Raw genomic sequence first — 9,219 nt, 5'->3', positions numbered from 1 at the left:
CACATGGCGGAAGTGTGTTCGCTCCTCGAGTTTTCTTCTTTGTTGAACCATTAGGGACGCGTGTACTCGTCGGGACTTCGTCGCGACGGTCCAGCCACCCCTCGCGTTCGCTTCGCTCACGTAAACAAGCACAACGCCAGCGTACTTCCCCGATTCGCTAAAAACAACCATCCGACTCTCGCGTAGCATTGTCACTTGCGTATTTTGTTTCTTTTACCATCCAAACCAGATGGCGCTGCGCAGTTAACGGCTCGAAAACCGGAGCCTTGCTTTAGGTTCGTTAGATGACGCCACTATTCATTCATTTGTTTTTAATTTTTTTTTTAGTTTTTACTTTTTGTTTAAATTAATTCATTTGATTTTACATTACGTCGTCTCGTCATATAAACAGCAAATATTTAAACAATTTAGGCGCGCCTCCGCATCTATTTGGGCGCCGACCACCTGGCGGCGCTACTTATTTTCCAAATTCTGTTTACAAAATATGACGGCGTTTTCATCTATCTAGCGGTCTCCTACATTTTTTTTTTTATTATTATTATTATTTTTTTTTTGCTTTTGTTTTGCGTTGTTCCTGCGGAGTGATAGTTCTTGGTTCTTGGTGAGCTCGGACGCTTTCCAACGCGTTAAGATTCTGGAGTGCAAACTTGTAAGAAACCTTTGCAACCGTGAGTAGTATGCAGTCGGCGCTGCTTGCACGCGATGTATTTTCGACGCGTTTTGTCCGTCTTATTGCCCGCGTGCGTTGGCGTACCTGGTTTCTGAAAGTGTGCGCGTCTCCCACGTGCATCTTAAACCATGCGTGGTCATTGCATGTTTTCGCTTGAGGAGATATCCATTTCCACCAGTGAGTAGTGTTCATTCGCCGCCGCTTCATCGCGATGTGCTTTTGACGTCTTTTTGCTTCTCTGTGCCGCCCGCCCTCCGTGCTTTCCGAAGGTGAGCGCATGGTTTCGCTTTGCAGTGCGCGCTCTGCAGCGTGGTGTTGTGGCGTAGTTCCGGTGAAAGTGCCTGTGGGTGACCTCGCGTGCGTCCGTAATTCCCTGCCTTCGGCCTACTCAGCGTGGACGTCATTTCTGTCCTGTGACCTGCTGCTCAGTGCTCAGTGCTCAGTGCTGTGCTTGTGCAAGGCCTCTGGTGTGGGTGCCGTGTCCTACGTATCGCCCAACTAGGTTCTACTTGTGCCCCTTATTAATTCATTAATATGTGTCGTGTGTGTGTGTGCTCTTTGAGCAGTTTCCGTTCTTGTGCCGTCCGTCCAGTGAAAGGATTTTTTTTTTTTTATTAAGTTACGGCGCTTGTTTTCGTGCAGCTCTACGTGGTCGTGTCCTCGTACGCAGTGGTGTGTTTGTGGAAAGTCTCTCGTTGTGTTGTGCAGTGCAGTGCAGTGCAGTGCAGTGCAGTGCAGTGCTATGCGTGCGCCAAAGCCTCTGGATAAAAGAAAAAAAAAATATATATATATATATAAATACACATTTTTTTTCTAATTTTTTTTTTAATTAATTTTACATGTGGTAAGTATGCATGACTTATACCATCCTTTGTATTGATTTATTTGGGTCGTGTCTTTTTTTTCCACATTATTAGCCTTCTTGTTCTCCTCCTCCTCCTCCTGCTTATCATTATTGTAGAAATGTTTTCCTTTTTCTTTTTTTCCTCTTTCTTTCTAAGCTTTTAGTTTCCACCAGAGTGTCGAACCGAATTTTTTATTGGTTTGCTTCGATTTGCGGGAGCACAAAAGTAATGTAGGACATTAAAATAGCACAACAAATAGAAGAACAAGAGGTATACAGGACAGCCGCTGATGTTGAACTAGTTTCATTCAGGAAAAGTGAACATGTATATACACACGACAGGCAAAGCACCACATATTCTTAAGGGCAGAAGATATTTGAGCTGGGATGCTGGTGTCTCCCAGCACGATCAAACCATGCGGGGCTATTGCCGCCTTCTCGGCTGCCCTCGGCACTTATCGTGAATAAAAGCTATATATGTATGTTTACTTTTCCTGGATAAAACTAGTTGAAAGTGAGTGCCTGTCCTGTATACTCCTTGTCCTCGTCTTTTTTGCGCTATTTTATATATTTTACTAAGATGAACCAACAGCGTACCGTATTAAAAAGAAAAAGGAGAAGCTAAAGTGATATTATATTTACCTGGTGCTTCTTTTCGTAATAGGCACTATTTCAAGAGTGCAAACGGGTATCTTTCCATTCATTTGTAGGGTTCGCTTATTTTCAGGTGCCGAGAAATAAATTGCTTTATTTAAATTTGATGGAGCAGTAAATGACAAGCTACATACATATCTGTCTTTCCTTGTTTTTTTGTGTTATATTTTAGCCTGAATTTAAAAGTTATCAGTCTGTTGGGTCGCCTAAAATACAGGTGATTGGCATTTGAGGTTTTTTTTCTTTACAAGATAATGGTTGATTCAATCTAGCAAGTAAGCATCAATTGTGCTACTTTTTTTTTCCTTCATCCTAAATAGAGCTAAGCAATCAACTCGACATGACGGCTACTTAATTTGTCGCTTTCTTACCGCCTGTTTTCCGAAACTGTGTGCTTTCTTTTCGTCGTCATCGACTTTGGGCTGCCGCTCCAAGTCCATAGAGCCTTTTTTTTTTTTCAGCTATCCCTGCCGTACACTCTTGTACTTCTATTCATCGTCAGACTAATAGACAGTTATATTTTCTTCCGTACAGTTCCAAGTTGGCGGGTCAGTTTCGGTTCGGCTGAAACTAACTCCTCGGTTCCGGTTTTTCGTTCGCTTCGGTTTTCGGTTCGACACTCTGGTCTTCACCGTGCATGACACCCCCCCCCCCTTCCTTCCTTCCTTCCCTCCCTCCCTCCCTCCCTCCCTCCCTCCCTCTCTCCCCTCTTCTCCTCCCTGCTAGAAAACAAACTGTCGTTTCGAAATGTTTTCTTACTTGAACTGTGAAGGTTTTCAAGTCCCTTTCCTTTCCTCCTTTATTGAGCGCACAATTCTAGAGTGGAACTTCCCTTCTGACATTGCAATAAAGTTTCCTGCACAAGGAAGAAAAACCTGCCATTTGACCTCCCTTGTGTGTGCAAAGTGTCAATGTTCCTATATTATGCTTGAACATGGTCTTTTTGTCTTCCTATTTGTCGCAGAAATCATGTATGTGTATGTATGTATGTATATATATATATATATATATATATATATATATATATATATATATATATATATATATATATATATATATATATACCAATATCGCACTTTATGGATTAATCTTGCACGACCTGTGAAAACCACGTATCTCTGGCTTTCCTCACGTTCGATTTTCGAGCAATTTCTGAAGCTAGCTTGGGGAGATTGATTTCGCTCGCACACAATTCGAGGCGCGAGGACGGGCATGTACGAACGCCTACGTAGTCGGGACGGTAAACAAAACTTACACAAATTAAAATCCTGCGCAGATAATAAAAGAAAGAGCAACAAAAAAGTATGGGCGTCTTTCTTTACTAATTTCTTTTTTTTTTTCTTTTTTAGGATTGTAAGCGGACGGGCTTCTTAAACGATACCAAAAAGCGAGACACAATTTGACAAACGGGTCACGTCACAAGAAAGAAAATCCCACATCCTCAAGCGTGTAAAAAATGCACGCAATATCTACAGTACTGGAATTGGAAGCGCTGCCAATCTCGCGTGCACTAGCCCAAATCGCGTTGCTCCCGCTCACGTCAAAGCGACACAGACCTCGTCGGAAAGGTACGCTTTCTGACGCGGTCAACCGGTAAAAACACTATATATTGTAAAATTCTGTACTTTGGACGTGATTAATTCAGACTGCTTTGCGGCTAACTAAGCGCGCGTTCCTTCCCAATGAAACGAAAGAGCGAGATTAGAAATAGAGGAAATAATTCCCGTGAAAAGAAAGAAATTCGTCTCTTATTGACCTTGGCAGTAAAGCACGCGACATCTCCAGTGTTCCGTTTGAAAGCGTTGTCCATGGCAAGTGCAGTAGTGTACAGTGTTCGGCTCTCGCCCAGTTGAAAGCGCCAAAAAGCCCGTGTCGCCTCGCGACACGGGTAACCGCTAGAAAACACGCACATTTTAAAGTCGCGTGTTTTGCACTTGATTCCTCGGAAGTACTTTGTGGGAGACGAAGCGGGCGTTCCATGCCAAGGACACGGAAGAGAGAGATTAGAAATAGAGCGAACAATTCGCGTGAAAAGAATAATATTTGTCTCCTATCAAACTTGCCAGAAAAGTAAGCGAGATTTCCAGTATTCCGTTTGAAAGCGCCGCCCGTCGCAAGTGCAGTAGTGTACAGTGTTCGGCTCTCGCCCAGTTGAAAGCGCCAGAAAGCCCGTGTCGCCTCGCGACACGGGTAACCGCTAGAAAACACGCACATTTTAAAGTCGCGTGTTTTGCACTTGATTCCTCGGAAGTACTTTGTGGGAGACGAAGCGGGCGTTCCATGCCAAGGACACGGAAGAGAGAGATTAGAAATAGAGCGAACAATTCGCGTGAAAAGAATAATATTTGTCTCCTATCAAACTTGCCAGAAAAGTAAGCGAGATTTCCAGTATTCCGTTTGAAACCGCTGCCCGTCGCAAGTGCAGTAGTGTACAGTGTTCGGCTCTCGCCCAGTTGAAAGCGCCAGAAAGCCCGTGTCGCCTCGCGACACGGGTAACCGCTAGAAAACACGCACATTTTAAAGTCGCGTGTTTTGCACTTGATTCCTCGGAAGTACTTTGTGGGAGACGAAGCGGGCGTTCCATGCCAAGGACACGGAAGAGAGAGATTAGAAATAGAGCGAACAATTCGCGTGAAAAGAATAATATTTGTCTCCTATCAAACTTGCCAGAAAAGTAAGCGAGATTTCCAGTATTCCGTTTGAAAGCGCTGCCCGTCGCAAGTGCAGTAGGGTAAATTGTTCGGCTCTCGCCCAGTTGAAAGCGCCAGAAAGCCCGTGTCGCAAAGCGACACGGGTAACCGCTAGAAAACACGCATCTTTTTCTTTTGTTAATCCCGTGCTTCTCACTTCGTTCCTTGAGAGGACTTTGTCGGAAACTAAGTGGCGGGGCCTTCCAAACGAAACCAATGGTAGAAACAATGAAGTGAGCAAAGAAGAGTAGTGTAAAGAAAGAAAATTGCCTATTATGAAGCCTGCCGTAAACACGCGCGATACCGCGAGCATTCGGATTAAAAGCAGTGACAATCTCACTTACTATAGCGCTCATTGTTCGGCTCTGACACAATTCAAAACGCATGAAACGCCCCGTGTAAATATTGGTTTACTTTGTAATAACAAAGTCGATAAACTTTCTGTTGACCATGTTAACATGAACTGAAAGTCGAAAAGAAGTAATCAGAGTCAAGCAGGGGTCAGCACGTTTTTAATAAAAAGCGAGAAATAATTTTTTTTTATAGGGGTAGGATGTATGTACGTATGTATGTATATATAGAGGCACACAGGAAAAAAAGAACATTTATATATATATATATATACACAAACATACATACATACATATATATATATATAAGGAGAGAGAGAGGGGAAAAAAATAAGAAAGAAAGAAGGACAAATAAATGATACTGAATAACGAGGAGCCACATGAGTGAGAGACAGTAAGTCAGTAAGTCAGTCAGTCAGTCAGTCAGTCAGTCAGTCACCGAAACTGATAACCACAAACTATGTACAGAATGCTCTTGAAGGATCTTCTTTATACTTATCGGTGCTATTATGTGGAGGTGGGGTCTGTCGAGCGTTCGATTGGTGCGAGCGGCGTCTGACGACGTCGCCGACGCCTTTCGTCGCCGTCTCGGCCGCTGCCTCCGCCGCATGGTCGTTACAGCAAGGTACCTGCGATCTCTGGCGTCTGCCGTTGGGGTCGGTTCTCGGGTGCACCTGTGTCTTGAAAACGAATGCGAGAGGAGGGTGTTTCGGAGCGTCCGCGCTAACCGAACGGTGTGAAATGACGAGTGCGTTCTGACCGAAGGCCGGGGTGCGTCCTCGCGTCCTCACGGGACCTGAAAGCTCGGCAATGCTGCGAAGGCGTCGTCAATGATTTTTTTGGCGTACGACTTTCTGTTGCTACGACGAGAAAGAAATTTATGCGCTTCTTGCCGCGTCGGTACCGACCTCGGTCGGGGATATTCCGGCTGCGCGCTCGAACGTGCTTCATTTCTTCTTGGATTTGGAAATAATTCCTAAGCGTTGTGTGTGTTTGCGGTTCGTAAGGGGCGCCTGACGGTGGCCCCGCGTCCGCGCGTTGGTAGGGTTTTGGGCGACCCACCACGAAAAGATTACCTGGTTGATCCTGCCAGTAGTCATATGCTTGTCTCAAAGATTAAGCCATGCATGTCTAAGTACATGCCGAAACAAGGCGAAACCGCGAATAGCTCATTAAATCAGTTATGGTTCCTTAGATCGTTTCTTCCTACTTGGATAACTGTGGCAATTCTAGAGCTAATACATGCAGTGAGCCCGAAGCCCCTCGGGGTGACGGGTGCTTTTATTAGACCAAGATCAATCGGGCTTCGGTCCGTTTTGTGTGGTGACTCTGGATAACTTTGTGCTGATCGCACGGCCACGAGCCGGCGACGTTTCTTTCAAGTGTCTGCCTTATCAACTGTCGATGGTAGATTATGCGCCTACCATGGTTGTTACGGGTAACGGAGAATCAGGGTTCGATTCCGGAGAGGGAGCCTGAGAAACGGCTACCACATCCAAGGAAGGCAGCAGGCGCGCAAATTACCCACTCCCGGCACGGGGAGGTAGTGACGAAAAATAACAATACGGGACTCTTTTGAGGCCCCGTAATTGAAATGAGTACACTCTAAATCCTTTAACGAGGATCCATTGGAGGGCAAGTCTGGTGCCAGCAGCCGCGGTAATTCCAGCTCCAATAGCGTATACTAAAGTTGCTGCGGTTAAAAAGCTCGTAGTTGGATCTCATTTACAGGCGGGAAGTGCGTGGACACCACGTTACGGACCGTGCTGAACATCATGCCTGTCGTGGCTTGGTTCCCTTCATCAGGTGCCTTGCTTTGGCCGGCGCGTTTACTTTGAAAAAATTAGAGTGCTCAACGCAGGCGATTCGCCTGAATAACAGTGCATGGAATAATAGAACAAGATCCTGTTTCTGTTCTGTTGGTTTTTGGAATACAGGATAATGATTAAGAGGGACAGACGGGGGCATTCGTATTGCGGCGCTAGAGGTGAAATTCTTGGACCGTCGCAAGACGAACTACTGCGAAAGCATTTGCCAAGAATGTTTTCATTGATCAAGAACGAAAGTTAGAGGTTCGAAGGCGATCAGATACCGCCCTAGTTCTAACCATAAACGATGCCAACCAGCGATCCGCCTGAGTTACTCAAATGACTCGGCGGGCAGCTTCCGGGAAACCAAAGTATTTGGGTTCCGGGGGAAGTATGGTTGCAAAGCTGAAACTTAAAGGAATTGACGGAAGGGCACCACCAGGAGTGGAGCCTGCGGCTTAATTTGACTCAACACGGGAAAACTTACCCGGCCCGGACACTGGGAGGATTGACAGATTGAGAGCTCTTTCTTGATTCGGTGGATGGTGGTGCATGGCCGTTCTTAGTTGGTGGAGCGATTTGTCTGGTTAATTCCGATAACGAACGAGACTCTAGCCTATTAAATAGGTGCGTGGTTCTCTGCACCTTGCACCCTTCTTAGAGGGACAAGCGGCTCCTAGCCGCACGAAACAGAGCAATAACAGGTCTGTGATGCCCTTAGATGTCCGGGGCCGCACGCGCGCTACACTGAAGGAAGCAGCGTGTTTTTATCCCTGTCTGTAAAGACTGGGTAACCCGTGGAACCTCCTTCGTGATTGGGATAGGGGCTTGCAATTGTTCCCCTTGAACGAGGAATTCCCAGTAAGCGCGAGTCATAAGCTCGCGTTGATTACGTCCCTGCCCTTTGTACACACCGCCCGTCGCTACTACCGATTGAATGATTTAGTGAGGTCTTCGGACCGATACCCGGAGCGGCCTTTCGGTTGCGCCGGTGTGTTGGAAAGATGACCAAACTTGATCATTTAGAGGAAGTAAAAGTCGTAACAAGGTTTCCGTAGGTGAACCTGCGGAAGGATCATTACCGGATGTTATTTGGCATCGTTTTGTCTTCTTCCTCTTGTACGGGGAATGGACTCGATGTGCGAATTTATCTGGCGCCGATCCCGACCAAGCTTGGATGCCGTCGGGACGGCACAAAAAAACAACAACTGTGGTTCGGATGTGCCTTTTTTTTTGGGTGGCCTCCGTTCCTTTCGATGATGCACCCAGCGGGATCCCTCTGCTGCCTCGATTGAGAGGAGATTTCAAGTGCACCGGGACAATCCGCGGGTTACAAAAGGCGCATCGCCCCCTTTTTCGTTTCTTCTCGAGGATCGCCCTTTTGTTTTGATTAACGAAGAGGCGTTTGAGAAGAAGCTTTTTTTTTGCGCTTTCGAGATGGCATGGGATGTGCCGGGCGCGAAAAAAAAACAACAACTTGTGTTTTGTCGTACTGATTGAAAAATCCAAAAACATTGACACGACTCTAAGCGGTGGATCACTCGGTTCTCGGGTCGATGAAGAACGCAGCCAGCTGCGAGACTTGGTGTGAATTGCAGGACACACTGAGCACTTACTCTTTGAACGCACATTGCGGCCTCGGGCCTTCCCGTGGCTTCGTCTGTGTGAGGGTCGGATCATATATCAAGAGAGGAGAATTTGTTTTCTACCTCGTTTTGACTGTGTCGGATCGTGGGCAGCACGCAGTTTTATGCTTTCTTGCGTTGCGTTTTCTTTGAGCAAATGCACGAGTGGTGCGATTGCACGCGTGCGCTTAACCAGTCCTCCTCCTCCTACGAGTTTTTATCGAACACTGCATGGGAAAACGAAACTCGATGGATACCGTTTGTGGAAAATCCCGTACCAAAAAAATCTTTCGCACGTTGAACGGCGCTGTGACGTCGGTGCGTTACAAACGGAGATTTGAAACGGTTTCTTTTCGATCGATTCTGTTTTCTTTGGCGTGGATGTTGTTCGAGTGGAAAAACCGTGGGACGGAGTTGGCGTTGGCGCGTTGGAACGCGGCGTCCGCAAATGTAAATCTCGTGGCGTTGATTTGCACAAAAAAAAGAAAAACGCTTCTGGGAGGAAAGTTCTTTTGCGTCGTAGCCTTCCGTCAGTCTAAGACCTTCGCGTCCCCGATGAATACTGGAGCCATCCAGTA

The 9,219-nt window shown here is 46.2% G+C and overlaps 2 non-coding genes across 2 annotated transcripts; both read left to right on the top strand.

The window, feature by feature from the left end:
• The first annotated feature begins 6,281 nt into the window (after positions 1 to 6,281).
• On the top strand, positions 6,282 to 8,097 carry LOC120844691. The gene has a single exon (XR_005716470.1). It is a non-coding gene; the product is annotated as a small subunit ribosomal RNA (ribosomal RNA).
• A 440-nt stretch (positions 8,098 to 8,537) lies between these two features.
• On the top strand, positions 8,538 to 8,690 carry LOC120844688. Its single transcript, XR_005716466.1, has one exon. It is a non-coding gene; the product is annotated as a 5.8S ribosomal RNA (ribosomal RNA).
• The last annotated feature ends 529 nt before the right edge of the window (positions 8,691 to 9,219 follow it).

This window comes from Ixodes scapularis, unplaced genomic scaffold (assembly GCF_016920785.2).
Source record: "Ixodes scapularis isolate PalLabHiFi unplaced genomic scaffold, ASM1692078v2 ptg001953l_1___fragment_1__unscaffolded, whole genome shotgun sequence".
Lineage (NCBI taxonomy): Eukaryota > Metazoa > Arthropoda > Arachnida > Ixodida > Ixodidae > Ixodes > Ixodes scapularis.
This window is presented reverse-complemented; position numbering and strand designations above follow the sequence as displayed.